A 14,082-nucleotide genomic window follows, 5' to 3' on the forward strand; every position below is an offset into this window, starting at 1 on the left:
AATTTTTCTACCCAACTTCAGGGAATATGGTGTCTGATAATTGTGTAAAGGCTTGCAAAGTCTTTGGGAATAAAAATTAAGTAAATCAGACTAAAAAAAGTCTCTTCTCTGCTTCCTTAAGGTGACTCATCTGAATCAAAGTGAGAAAAACATAATTTCTCCCATTATCAGCTCCACACAAGGTGGATAATGGGTTTGTTCTGGGCATATGCTGGGGCTTCTAATAAAAATTCTCCCAAAGAACTGTCTCATGCTGCTATTCCACTGCTATTCAAGAAATACTTATGATCATCCTCATTATTATTATTATTATTACACCACCAGCATTACCATCACAATTATCCGTCAAAACATCCGATAGCTCAATTGTAGAAGATCCCAAAGGACATGACGGAAAGAAAAATCCAATTTCCAATTATCCTGTTGGAGCTAAAATGCTCCCATTATGATGAGGCCTGTTCTACAACATCTGAGAGGCTGAACCCTTGTGAGGGATGCTGTCAGATAAACACTGCCACAGCTCTTCAAAGAAGATGATTTTCCCATGGCAATCTACAATATTTTTAAAATGAGAAAATATGGTTATTTTCCATTTTTTTTTTTTTAGTCTGTATCAGTTTTTAAAATAACCATTTGAAACAAAAGCTGTATTTAACATAACATGCTCCAATATTAAATGTTAGATATTAGATGCATAAGTTTCTTTCTGTTTTCATCTTTTCCAAAATACAGACCAGAAAATGTAAGCCTTCCTATCAATTTCATACTCTGTTCTTTTTGTAGCTTAGAAGATAGGTTTCCAAATTTACACTTCTTAGTTTCTACTATTTAAATTTTCTGTAATGATTTGTGAGAGGACAAAAAAAAAAACCAAACCAAAACCAAACAAAACAAACAAAAAAACCCCCAAAAAACCAACCCACCAAAAAAAAAAAAAACCCCACCACCAAAAATCAAGGACAGCAAACCTGAAAAATTTACAGTCTGTGTTGCTATTGGTTCCATCACACACAATTTCCCAGAAGTAGGCACTAACCATCCAAATGAGAATTTACAAAGAATACTGCATAGAACAAAACTTTGTAAGCTCTCATAGAGAACCCAGAAAACAGTTAAGCACACTAAAATTGTGCTCCACTGTAGGAAATAGTTTTTGTAAATTATTGATGTGTATTAAGAGTACATTTATTCTGTCACTGTTTCAAATATTTAAACCTCACAGCACAAGCACTTCATTACCTCACTGATCAGCCTTCCATCACTCATTAGTTCATAGTCACAGACTAACATAATTTTCTTTATCCTTTAGAGTTCATACCAAGGAATGCATGCAGAAGGAAAGAATTCTCTCTGTTTGTTTTCTGGCAGCAAATGCTCTTGGATAACACAGCAGTGTAGAGAAAATAATTTCATCTGGCACCACTAGAGCTAACCATGGCATCCCAGAAGCTAGAATCAGCTCGTACCCAAGTTTGTCAAAAGACTAATTGCCTAATTTTGTACACTACTATAAATGGCAACTGGAACAAGCACTCAGTAGGACAAACTGGAAATAAAGCTGTAATCTGCAGGAGGACTTGAAAAAGCAGCTTGGAGCTGAAATTGCTGGTGAGAAAGTACACAAGTGATGTGTCATCACATATTCACAATATTCTTCAGCACAGATAGGGTTTGTTTGAACAACTGTAGATCACTTTGATTACTGGACAGGCATCATGTCAGTGAAAGAAGCTTCCTGAAGGTGAAAAGTCTGCAGCTATTTCTGGAGATCCACTCTCCAAGAACTGTGTAGGACTTCCTGGTTTTGAGGGACCTGAAGTAACACCATTATTCTGAGCAACACTAGCAAGAACATGTCATCCAGGAACTCAAGATGTGCTTGTCATGACTTTGTTAACCTCAAGAAGCAGTTTAGGAGCTGAATTGCCAGCCAGCACATCCACCAGAAAGCGCTGTGAGAAGCACAGCACCCGATGTGACACAGCAGCAGGAAGCTGTTCAAGCCACTCTGGAGGCGAGACACAGCCCAGCCTCCTTCACTGAAAATAAATTTTTTGTCTAAACAGCTGTGAGTCTTCCACAGCGAGCACCACCCACCACTGAGGCAGGCACACTTTCAAATGAAAGCCGAGACCTTTGAACAGCCTGCAGGAGTTGAAGCATTTTATTTTTCCAGGAAACTGGTAGTTCCAACAGTACCCAACAGTTCCTGTTCTCTACTAGTGATGTTATCAAAATGGTTAATCTGCCTTTGAAGTCAATACCATGGAGTTTATGTTGGATTGCACAGTAAGGACAGCTCAGGTGAGGCACAGAAGCCAAGGCTTTCCCTTTCCTGGGAGAAAAGCAGGTCCAATATGCTGGGTGGACAGAGAGAAGAATGGTGAGAAGAATGGTAAAAAATTTGCTGTCTTCACCTGTTCACGAGGATCCTCTGAGTATCTGGGAATGAAAATATTTTCTACCTGTCTTGGTAGATATTGGATTTATTGATACAAATTTACCAATAAATCGCTGTAATAAGGCTACTAGAAATTATTAAAGGCATATTAAAGGTTGTCCCCGGACTACAGCTCCCAGTGTGTCCCGGGGCTGCGGGAACTGCATCTCCAGCCGTGCCCGGGCGGGCGCTGACGCGTGTCCCTTGTCGCCGTGTCCCTTGTCGCCGTGTCCCTTGTCGCCGTGTCCCTTGTCGCGGAGGGTGGCAGTGCAGCTCCGTCTGGGCAGGGGCCGCGGCGAGGTGTGCTCGTGATGGCCGAAGCGGCTGTGCCTTCCTGGGACAGCAAGCTTGTCTCCAGGAGATGCTCATCAGCGTAAATCGGAGAGATTTTTGCCAGTATTTTTCGCGCTCTCAGGGAACTTTTGAAATCTGCTCTTCTCGTTTGTCCTTTCGTTACTAATTATCTACTAATTTATCTTACTAATTTATCACTGGGCCCTCCAGCTGTTTTTTTTTTTTTTTTTTTTTTTTTGCAGCTACTGAAAGTTGTTTTTCCTTCTTCAGCTGGTCGTTTTTCCTGCCTCCTTCAGTGCTGACACCGCCACTGAGGTTTCTCAGCCCATTTAGGCAGTTTTGACTGTGCTGTTTCTAAGGCTCACTTGAGGCAGAATACTTAGATATTTACCAAAATAGTGCATGGTTATTGTGGCAGAGTTCAAAAGCATCGATGCCTCTTTGGAATGTCATTAAATGCTTACACATTTTGGCTTCCTGGCTGTACTTGGAGGTGGGGTCTGCCTTAAGTGTCTGTGAAGGACCACACACAGTGACAGCGACATTTTTTTTTGCCAGCCTTTCCCACGTGGGAAAAGCTGGCAAGAAAAACCCTGATCCTCAGGAATCACTTGAGCACATGTCCAGTGCAAAATGCCTCTCCAACACAGTTCAATGCTTAGCAATTCCTCTTTAAAAAGAGACTACATGCAGGGTTGTTTTCCTAACAGATGTGCCTGTCCTGTAACGTCTTCCCCCATTAATTTATCTTAAACCTTAACAAAGCTTTCCAGAAGGAGTGGCTTTTGTATGATTTAGCTTCTTGGAATATTGACTGAATCGTGCACTGGAGCTAAACTTCAGCAACATTTAAACCATGTTTTTTTTTTTTCCCCAGCAGTTCTTGGTGTGTCTGTATTTTGCAATTTTGCACTGTATTTCTCTGTTTAAAGTACTCTCTGTGCAATTATAGTAGGATATAAACAAAATTTGGAGTTCAGTATAGCTCTTTATTAAAAATTATTATATGTCCTTTTCACTCAGTAGCCATAATGCCAAAGTATGGAGGTGGGGAAAATCTTTAAGAGACAACTGGAGATGCCATACGAAATAAAAAATATAAGGAAGACTCAAAGTACTGCAAGGTAATTATTTTCTTACTTGGAAAGTAATATTTTTTGGACACTTTGCTTGTTGTTCCTACCCCTACAGCTGTATAGTAAGGCAGAGTTCAAAGTACCTTATTGACATAATGGTTGAGATTGATTTTCAGGTTTCATTTTCATAACTTCATTGATCATTATGTTAGTTGAACACAGTGAATTTTCATTCCCCTTCCTTTTGTATTTTCTTATAGGTAGTGATAGGTATATGAAGTCTAGAATGCTAGTGTTAAAAATCTATTTCAAATCTAGACCTCACAGAGGAGCTTTGATTGCTGAGCTCCAGGTATGGTTACTAACAGAACAGTTCAGATATGGCACATTTTCTGGTAGGAAAAGCTGTAGTTGCTAATTTTTTCCTAAAAATTGCTTAACTTTTGGTATTACCTGATTGAATATTTCACTAAACTGTACCGATAAAACTCAAGCTATAGACCTGTAAGACACATTTCATGTACAGTTTCACTTAAAATTGTGTATTTCTAGGCAGTCTTGAAGCAAGACAAAAATATCTACAATTCTTGGTTATTCACTGACCTAGCAGCGGCTGGTTTAGAGAAACCTGATCAGGCCAAAGTAGAATATGAGAAGGCTATTGGTCTTGGACCAAACTAGTTACTGTCAGTTATGGTCCAGATCCACTTTTTCTCTCCCTGAAAAGTATAAATAAGGAATTGAATATAGGAACAAAGCAGAGTTGAGCCTTGGATCATGTTTTCTCGGAGCCCTTATTTCTGTGGTAGCTTTGGAGAAGCTGAGGTTTCTATTACTTTCGTGCCCAATGCAAAACCACAGTGAACTTTAGTTTCAGTGTGTTTCAGTTTGTATTTCTTGCTTAGATTAGATAGCAGTGAAGCTTGCAAGGAGCTTGTATTTGTTTCAATTCATAATTGAGAGGTATACCTATCAATTCATATACCTATCAATTCATAATTTCCAAGCATGGAAAATTACCTGTATTTGTTTCAATTCATAATTGAAACAAATACAGGTAATTTTCCATGCTTGGAAATTTCTCTGCTTGTAGCTGAAGAAACACTTGACAGTGCTTCTAAACTTCAACTAGTTTATCTTGTTTATCTTGTTGTGTCTAATTTTTCCAGCTTCCAGCATGAAGGGGATTGTTGCTGAATTTTGCTGTTTTTCCTTATAAACAATATATTTAAAATAGCTGTGTGCTGGTGCATGACAGCCTGTTGCAGTGTACAGTTACCACATGCTTGATGGGTCATTTGGAGATTTGTGACACATACGGTTGCATGTGAAGTCTGTCTCTGATAGCAACAATCTCTATTTTTTTAAGGTTCTTAGTGCTTTCAATATTTATTACACTTTTTAAAGCTGTTGGTGCCTGATTTAAAGGTGCCTGATAGTGAAATTCCTCCATTTTGCATTTAGATTCTGGCTTCCTGTTACTGTACAAAACAGCGTGATGCTTGGATCTAGGTCTTCCATGGCATGACTTAATGTGTTTGGTACATGGTCTGTTATGCAGGCAGGATTGCAGTAATGTAGACAAGTTTCACATAGTTGTTGGCAATTAGCTCAGGAAGCGAGGAAAACTTCTCACTTAAAATAAGAGGACTGAGAAGGTTGTGCAGAAGTATCAGTGTAGATTCTGCTCAGTGATTAACACTGGAATTCATAGAGGGTAAAAGAATAATTTTTGTAGACAAAATTTTTTCTCATGACATGTAACTGTTAACACTTAATTTTTATTTTTTTTTTGTAACAAGGTGATGATCAAATTCCTACAAGAAGTCCAACCATCCAACCAAACAGAACTCAAAGGAGACTTAGCAGATCAGAAGCTCTTGGAACTCTGTGTAAGGCAAAGGATATTGAATACCAAAATTCACTCTTAGGATTTCTAATTAGTGGATAACATTGCTGATACACAGATTAGGCATTATTTTAAAAAAAAGCCCTTGTCACACTGGTGTGTCAGCACTCTGTAGCTGTGTAAGGTTTGTTGCTCCTGTTGGTAGGGCAAATACTGGAATAATTGTACTTGAGGTTAGTAGTTAAGAGAATTCTGTCATCCTCTGTCCTCTGACTAAACTCACTGCCTTTAAGCATTTAGCTCTGCTAGTTCATTGTCTGCATTAATTGGTAGGCTTGTTTTTCTCTGCTTTAAGATCATAGAATATATGTCATCCTGTTCATAGGAGTACAGTTCTAAGAAAATATGACTCTCAGTAGTCATTGTAACAGACTGGCATGTTCAATTTGTTTCCTTAATTTGAAAATTTTTCAGAAAAGTAGAATCCCTTAAAGTGGTTTTTTTTTTTTCTTTTTAGTCAATTACAGCAGCAATGAGCAAAGTTTTAGGGTAATCAGTAGTATTTGTTTGGCAGCTGAACCTACTAATAATTATTTTTTAGAATTTGAAAGGCATTTTTGTATTTTCTGGGAAACTTAGCTTGTTTTTGTGGGATTTTTCTTCCTCTTTTCTAGTGGAGACAAGCAGAAATTTTGTATGCAAGAAGCTTCTTCATATAATCAAGAAAAGAAATATTTAGAGGTAGGTTGAGTATTTTACTGTCTCTCTTCTAAGAAGAAATTTGCTTTTGGTCAGAACTTCCTGTTTTTCATCATAGAATCCACAGTTTTTTGTGCCACAGATCATTTAAGATCTCCTCATGGACCACAACCAGGAAGAATTGATTTTAACTATATTCCTTTCTTTTCCACTGTGTAAGACTTGGACAATCCATTAACCTGACAGAACATGAAAAAGAATGTTATTCTGCAGGCTGAGAGGGTGCAACATCATTCTTTTTAATTCCTGACAGTCTAGCATGGTCCTGAGTGCACATTTACATGCAGTATGTGTGTGTCAGGTGTCCTTTGCCTTACCTGGCTGGTTCCAGGAGCCTCACCAGCCCTTCACAGGTGTGCTTCTGCCTTCCTAGACTGACCCTGGAGCTTCGTGCCAGAGGGGAACGTGGAATTCATACACAACCTGAACTCAATCGTCTGTGCTTTGAGTACTTCGTTCCATGCAGATGATGAGGAGAGGCAAAGCTGCCCCAGGGCAACCCAAGCTTCAAGTTATGCAGCACTTCCCAAGCCCTTGTCTGCAGGGCCTTGCAGAAATAACCACTTTACCACGAGATGGAGCTGTTAAAATGCAGTTAACGAGGATACTCTCTTCTCTTTTTTCAGCTGTTAATATTTTCCACGCTGGAATTTCAATGCGGGCTGCTGCTGTTCGTCTCTTTCTATTTGCAGTGCTGGAGATCCAACAAGGCTTCCATTTTTGCTTCAGGGATTATCCAAGGACTGTCTGTGTCTGCTTCTGCTGTTGATTTAACCCAAGAGCTGGAGTCAGAATTTGTACTCTTGAGGTTGCCTCAAGGTACCACAGTACCTTGGAAGGTGGACAGGTCCCACACAATGCCCTGGCACTTGTTACTGCTTCAGCTGGGAAGCAGATGAATGTGGACTGTTAGTTTAAATGTTACTCTGTTGTCCAGCCTATCGTAGTAATGTTGACATTAGTTGGAAAACTTGCATTGGACCTTTAGAGATATAGAGACTGGATCTTTAGAGAATGACAGTGTGGTTAATTTGTCCCTGTTGAGAGGTAGCTGAAACATGTCAGGAACTCCTACAGGAGGAAGGTGCAGAAAAGGCAGAGCTTCATCAGCTTTGGAAGATGATGATCTTACAGAAGGACTGTACACAGAAGCAGGTTAATAAGACTGAGCAATAGTGTTTCTGATTCCTACTCATCTCGATACATCTGTGGGTACAATGCTGCTAAACTTGAAATGGAGCCTTAAAAGTCATGAAAATCTTGTGGCTATTTGTCTCATGAAGATTCATTGGTACTAAATGTCTCAGGAAAACTGGGTGATTTGGCCCTCTGACAAGAGCAGAGAGGGTGCAGCAGCCTGAGATGGGCCTTGGGTGGAATGAAACAAAATCCAAGCAGTCATCCTGGAACTCTCTATTAGCTGCCTGCTCCTAAGTCCTGCAGGAATCCAGGTTTCCACTGTAGCACTCTGTGTGTTATGAGAAGCATCATTCAGAGCCTTTGACAGGGTGCTGTAGTGTGTTGCCCCCCATGTATATTTTTAGGAAGTCCAGAAGTATCTAGGATCTCGACAGTTCCTTTGTTACAATGACCAGTAGTTGGGGACTCTCTGGCCTGAATTTCTGATCACCTGTAGACCACAAGTGATGCAAACAATTGGAGTTTGCTGACTATGCCTTTCCCAGTTCTCTTGCTACCTGTAAAGAAACATTTGAAGTGTTTTTGAAACTTAATGACCCCTATGAATCCTTTGCTCTCCATAAGATGCACTGGTAGTACATCTTATGGATGTGGTAGATGTACTGGTAGTACATCTTATGGATGTGGTAGATGTACTGGTAGTACATCTTATGTGGGCATGGTAAAGTGTTTGCATTCAGATCAGTAAATGTATTCCACAAAATGAAAGCAGATGATGGATTCCAGCACTGTCCGAAAGGGCTACAGGCCTGCTTTAGTACCAGTGATTTCCCAGAACTGAGGAAAGAGAGAAGTTGTGATCATTGTCAAGAAACAAAAAGCTGTACACATCTAATAAGATAGTAAAAATACACTCCTTTTACCTGCTGGATGTTTCTCTGTGCCGCAGAAATGCTGGCTCAGGGCAGCAGTATTGTTCCATGAGCACTGTGCCAGTCAGCCACAGGCCCTGTGCTGTCTTCCAGTACTTACCTACCTTTTTCCCTGGGGAGTTGAGAGAACAGCAAGTTCTGGAAACCATTTCCAGCTAGCCAAAGGACAAGAAATCCCTCAGGAATATTCAGCATGGATTCACCTAGGCGAAATCATGCTTAACCAACCTGCTAACCTTCTACAATGGCATGGTCAGTGTTGGTACGTGAAAGGATAGCGGTGGCTAGTCTCCGCTTTGGCTTCACTAAAGCCTTCCAAAAGTCTCTCAAAATGTTCTCCTAGGCAAGCTGCTGATATATATGGGCTTTACACTTAATGCTGCATTGTTCTGTTCCCATCCTTTGGCCTTCGCAAGCTCTGGAGTACCACTGGCAAACAAGGGAGATATGATTCACCTTCATTCCCACTGGAAGTGTTGAAAGTGGTTACAATAACTGCCGTGATATTAAAGAATTCAGAAATATTTTATTATTTAAGTGTTGTGTCTTTTCTTTCCTTCCTTATTGCTTTCTCTACAGGCTTCTCCTCTGTTATTCCCTTTCCTTGACAGTATTCATCAACTACATCAAAGGCAATTGTTCAAGATACATGACTCCTACAGAATTTTTCCTAAGTAATAGTGTTTAAAAATGGGATCGTACAATCCTAGTCCAGAGTGTTGCCTCTAAAAGCAGCCTCTCCAGACAAGCTGTTTCCCACAGGACTTTTTCAAATTAAAAAAAACTAAAGAAGGCCCTCTTTGCTAGATAAGTATTATGTGAGTCCATGCCAGAATAGGAAGCAGGATCAACAAGAAGAAGATGCTATTTCTAGATGTTATTTTATAGATGTGATAAGAACCATTCTGACATGAAGGCATAATAAATGAGAAAGAAGATTCATAGGTAGGAAAAAATTGTCTGAAGGACTGAGAATAAAACAGATGCACAATAACTATTGATCAACTGAATAGCAATTCTTCTTTACTTAGAAATTAAAAAGAGATTGCAGTTCTGGGTGGGGAAATTCTTTTTTGACATGGAAAAATAGAGAGGAAAGCATTTTCCACTGAATGTGTGTCTGTGTATGTGTTTTCATTAATGGTGTTGAAGCTTGGATGAGGGATATTGACATACAGCCACAGATTCATAATGCAGGTGAGCAAGGGCTCCTGAACAACATGGAAATCTAGAAATTTAAAACAAGAAGTGGTATATTTTTATTCTCCTGATGCCATGTATGGGCAAGGGCAGGTGTCCCACTTTGATGTCACCTGCTGATGGAAGGTGGCATCACCCAGGACTGGATTATAACTTCACATCCCTCACTGCTCCTCTCCCTGGCTCTAAAATCAATATTCTGCTCTCACGAGTCTGCAACCTGCTCTATCATTTCCTAAGTTGCTGGAGAGTTATTTGTTGCAGCCCCTGAGAGCAAGAGGAGCCAGGAGTTCTTCCTAGCACTGCCTTCAGCCTGGTCCACATGAACACAACCAAGTCACTCCCTGAATGTTGGCCACCCTTCACCCAGAGCTGTAAGTACCATGGCTGCAGGGAGATAACGCGGAGGGGGAGGAGGGGTGGAACCAGGCCTCTGCGTTTACCGAAAGTGTCTCTATGGCTATCGAGAGATCACTCCAGCCAGCACTGCCTGGTGCTGTACAGAAAGGCCCTTCTCACACCCGTGCCGGTGTGAGGCACAGATTCTCACTCACCCACGGAGTTGGATAACTCGTGCGTCACCAGAGACAAAGAACTCAGAGCGCTCAGTCAGCTGGAGGTTCCAGAGGTTTATTCTGAAGGGTTCCAGGGTGAAAGAGGGCGAGAGACCCCAGCCGTCTACATTTAAAGGGATGGCTGGAGGGTCAGGGGAGAGGAGGCGGGGGGAACACCACAACAAATGGGGAAGAGGAAGGGATGGAATCAGGGGTTAGGTTACAGCTGGGGGGATTTATATAATTTGGGGAGGGACCATTGTGTTCTCCAGAGGGGAGGCTAAGATGCCTCCCACCAGTGGAGCTCTGCTGTATTGGAACCACTCAGCTCCCCAGCAGTTCCTGAGGTGGTATTATCCACGCCAACAGGGAGAGAGAAACTAGGAATGTTCTCTCTGGCTGCACTCAGCCACTTAAATGGGTCTGGAATCAGAACTGGCTCAGGAGCAGTAGGAGAGCAAGTTAGTGTCCAGTTTCACACTGAACACATTTCCATTGGCTACGTTTTCCTCTTGCTCATCTTCCTTTGCTTAGCAGTGGAGTCACTGGTGGAGGATTCTGCATCTTGGAAAACGAGGGTGGCAATGAGGCTACAGCACCCCAAGCATCACCCTGCAGCTGACCACATCCCAGGCCTGTTATCTGGGTCCTTGGGCTGTTTTGGGGTAAGGATGAGGTTTTGGGCTATTTGGTTTGGCCATTCTGCCCCTGCCATCCTTCCCTTTCCTATTTGAAAGCCCCAAGACCTGTGGCAGTGTTTATCTGACAGCATCTCTCACAAGGGTTCAGCCTCTCAGATGTTGTAGAACAGGCCTCATCATAATGGGAGCATTTTAGCTCCAACAGGATAATTGGAAATTGGATTTTTCTTTCCGTCATGTCCTTTGGGATCTTCTACAATTGAGCTATCGGATGTTTTGACGGATAATTGTGATGGTAATGCTGGTGGTGTAATAATAATAATAATAATGAGGATGATCATAAGTATTTCTTGAATAGCAGTTGAATAGCAGCATGAGACAGTTCTTTGGGAGAATTTTTATTAGAAGCCCCAGCATATGCCCAGAACAAACCCATTATCCACCTTGTGTGGAGCTGATAATGGGAGAAATTATGTTTTTCTCACTTTGATTCAGATGAGTCACCTTAAGGAAGCAGAGAAGAGACTTTTTTAAGTATGATTTACTTAATTTTTATTCCCAAAGACTTTGCAAGCCTTTACACAATTATCAGACACCATATTCCCTGAAGTTGGGTAGAAAAATTAACTGAGCTCCTCCATGCAAACACTATGTTGATTATTAGAATAGAGAAAAGAGACTAGAGAATAGAATAGAATAGAATAGAATAGGAGTATTTCATTTTGGGAGGACCATATTTTGTATACTTGTTTTCAGTAATGGTGAAACAACCACCTACTACAACCTCCATCTTGTCCAACTCCCTAAACCCCCTCAGGGTCGACCCAAAATTAAAGCCACATTAAAGACATTGTCCAAAAGCCTCTGGGACACTGCCAGGCTTGGGGCAGCAGAGACCTCTCAAGGAAGTCTGTTCTGGTGTTTGACCTCCCTCTTAGTAAAGAAAAACTTCCTCCTGTCAGGTCTGAACGTTTCCTGACAGAGGTCTGAGCCATTTCCATGTATCTGTCGCTGTTGAGCAGCTAGCAGAGTAATGAATGCATCAGTTCTCAGTGGCAAGAAGGAATGACCTTTATTGTTTTGATTTCATCACATATATAGAGTTCTCAAAAGTCACCCAAATTGGTCAGTCAGAAGCCTTCCCCCTGGCCTGATTGGCCAGGCCTGCACTGCCCAAGTTCTGGGACACTGTTCCAACAACATCCAAACTTTATCTTTATTTATAAAACACAAGAAAATTTCTCATGGGAAAAACCTGTGCTAGCCACAATGTATCCTGTTGTGAATCCCTGGGAGAAGAGATCAGAACCTCCCTGTCCACTTCCCCCAGGTGACTCTCAGTTTGTGAAGTACCCCATGAACAATTTTTCTACCAAAATGCTCTCTTTGAGCAGAGGTGTCAGGATGCTTCCAATATTTAGTACATTTCTACTTCAGGACAAATGTGGAGTGAGAGAAGATATGTGGAAGCATCAGCAGAGGAGAAAAGACAAGGAGAGTGAAACTGAGAAGGAGCAGATGTGGACCAGAGGTCTGTGCTCAAATATCCCCTCTTTGGTTCTACCCTGTGCCCTCATGTTCTCCTAAAGCCCCGCAGTTACGGTACCAGAAAGGCTTTATTAGGGAAATGTCATGTTCTAGGCACAATCCTCTCAGCAGTAGCTGGGAGAGAAAGTACAGTGGTGGCTGGGTGGGTTGGGTTTTTCTGTTTTTTGACCCCAGCTTGCACACGTGTAGAAACTGCAGTGCCACCAGCCCACACTGTCTTCTGATCTTTCCAGGGCCTTTCCATACCTGGGTGGGAGAGCTTCATTTTTTGGGAGAGATGTAATTTTCATGGCCTTTCAAGTAAAACCACTCATGAGAAACCCTAACAAAACCCCCAAAACAGAACCAAATGCAAAACAAAAAAGCAAAAAAAATTTAAAAATAAAAAAAAAATCAGCTTGACATCCCCTCAGCCCCCCCAGTTTATCAGCCTCTCTCCTGTCTTATCACCATGGAACCAGAAACTCATTGCCACATCAGCATGTTACATCCTTGTGTCTGCTCAACTTTTTCCTGGTCTTTATCAGGCTCCACACCAAAATTCTGCCTCTTCTCTGCAGCCCATCCTCCCCTTCCATGAAATACTTGCAGGGCAGCTCAAGCAAGGCAGACATTGCTTAGGAAGGCTCCTAGGGTGCTGTTTCTTATCTGCTTTCAGCCTTTTCTGCCTCTCTTACTCCACTTTAACCCCGTTTGTAAAGAAGACAGAGGAGCATAACAAACCAAGTGAAGAAGTTCACCGAAACAGAGTTTTTTCTTGTTAATGTTTCAAGCTGCAATCTTGGCACTTTAGGCTGTTCTTTCTAATCAATGTGATAGTATCCAAAATGTACGAAAATATACTTCAAAAACAAAAGCCTGAAAATCAGCAGGGTCCTCCAGAAACAAATGAAAACCAGTCAACCAAGAACAAGCTGATTGGAGCTGTGTCTGAGTGCTACGTCTCTTTGATGGAAATCACTAGACCTTGCATGTCAAGGGATTTGTCAATTGCAGCTTCAGTGCTGTCATAACTCAAAGAAGATGCTGAAAATCTGTCAGTTTCTGGTTTTTCAAGGAAGCTCAAGGATTTTGTGTCCCTGCCTTCCAATAAAAGGAAGCAAACAAAGAGAAATCTGGAAAGCTTAACGCTGAAAAACCTCTATCTTGACATTTGGAACAGAAGTGCTAAAAAGAAAGTTGTGGTGTTGTGAAAGATTCTGTGATTAAAGTGGGGTCATTTTAAGCATTTGCATGCACTAAACGACTTTTCCCATGTCATTTGAATGCCTGGGAAGTCCAGTGTTCATTGATTCCATCAAAATGTAAAAGGTATGCAAGCAATCACTGCTGAGTGTGCAGCCACACATCTCTTTTCAAAACAGGGGTTATAATTTGACTCCAAAAAAAGTATTCCTGAACATATTCTTTGCTTCTTCCTCAAATTGACATGTAAGCAAATAGAAAAGAGCATTTAGCATCTTGGGAGAGTGGTACTTTTCTCTAGATTACAGTATAAATTCATCTCCAGAGTAATAAATATATAAAAATTATTTAGCTACAATTTTTATACACTTATTTTTAATTCCTTGACATTACTGACACAGCTAGAGTTTAAGAGTAACTGTCATGGTTAGGTATAAGGAAGGATGTTCAGGTACTTGTTTTTC

The 14,082-nt window shown here is 41.1% G+C and overlaps 2 long non-coding RNA genes across 2 annotated transcripts in view; both read left to right on the forward strand.

Moving 5' to 3' along the window:
- The window catches only part of LOC146424317 (uncharacterized), a 426,563-nt gene that overhangs the window by 85,752 nt on the left and 326,729 nt on the right, over nt 1-14,082 (forward strand). The gene's annotated exons all lie outside the window — the stretch shown is intronic.
- On the forward strand, nt 3,075-9,022 carry LOC146424323 (uncharacterized). Its single transcript, XR_014846788.1, has 4 exons — nt 3,075-3,858; nt 5,613-5,702; nt 6,334-6,400; nt 6,792-9,022. It is a non-coding gene; the product is annotated as an uncharacterized LOC146424323 (long non-coding RNA).

This window comes from Lichenostomus cassidix, chromosome Z (assembly GCF_008360975.1).
Source record: "Lichenostomus cassidix isolate B80296 chromosome Z, HeHo_3.0, whole genome shotgun sequence".
NCBI lineage: Eukaryota > Metazoa > Chordata > Aves > Passeriformes > Meliphagidae > Lichenostomus > Lichenostomus cassidix.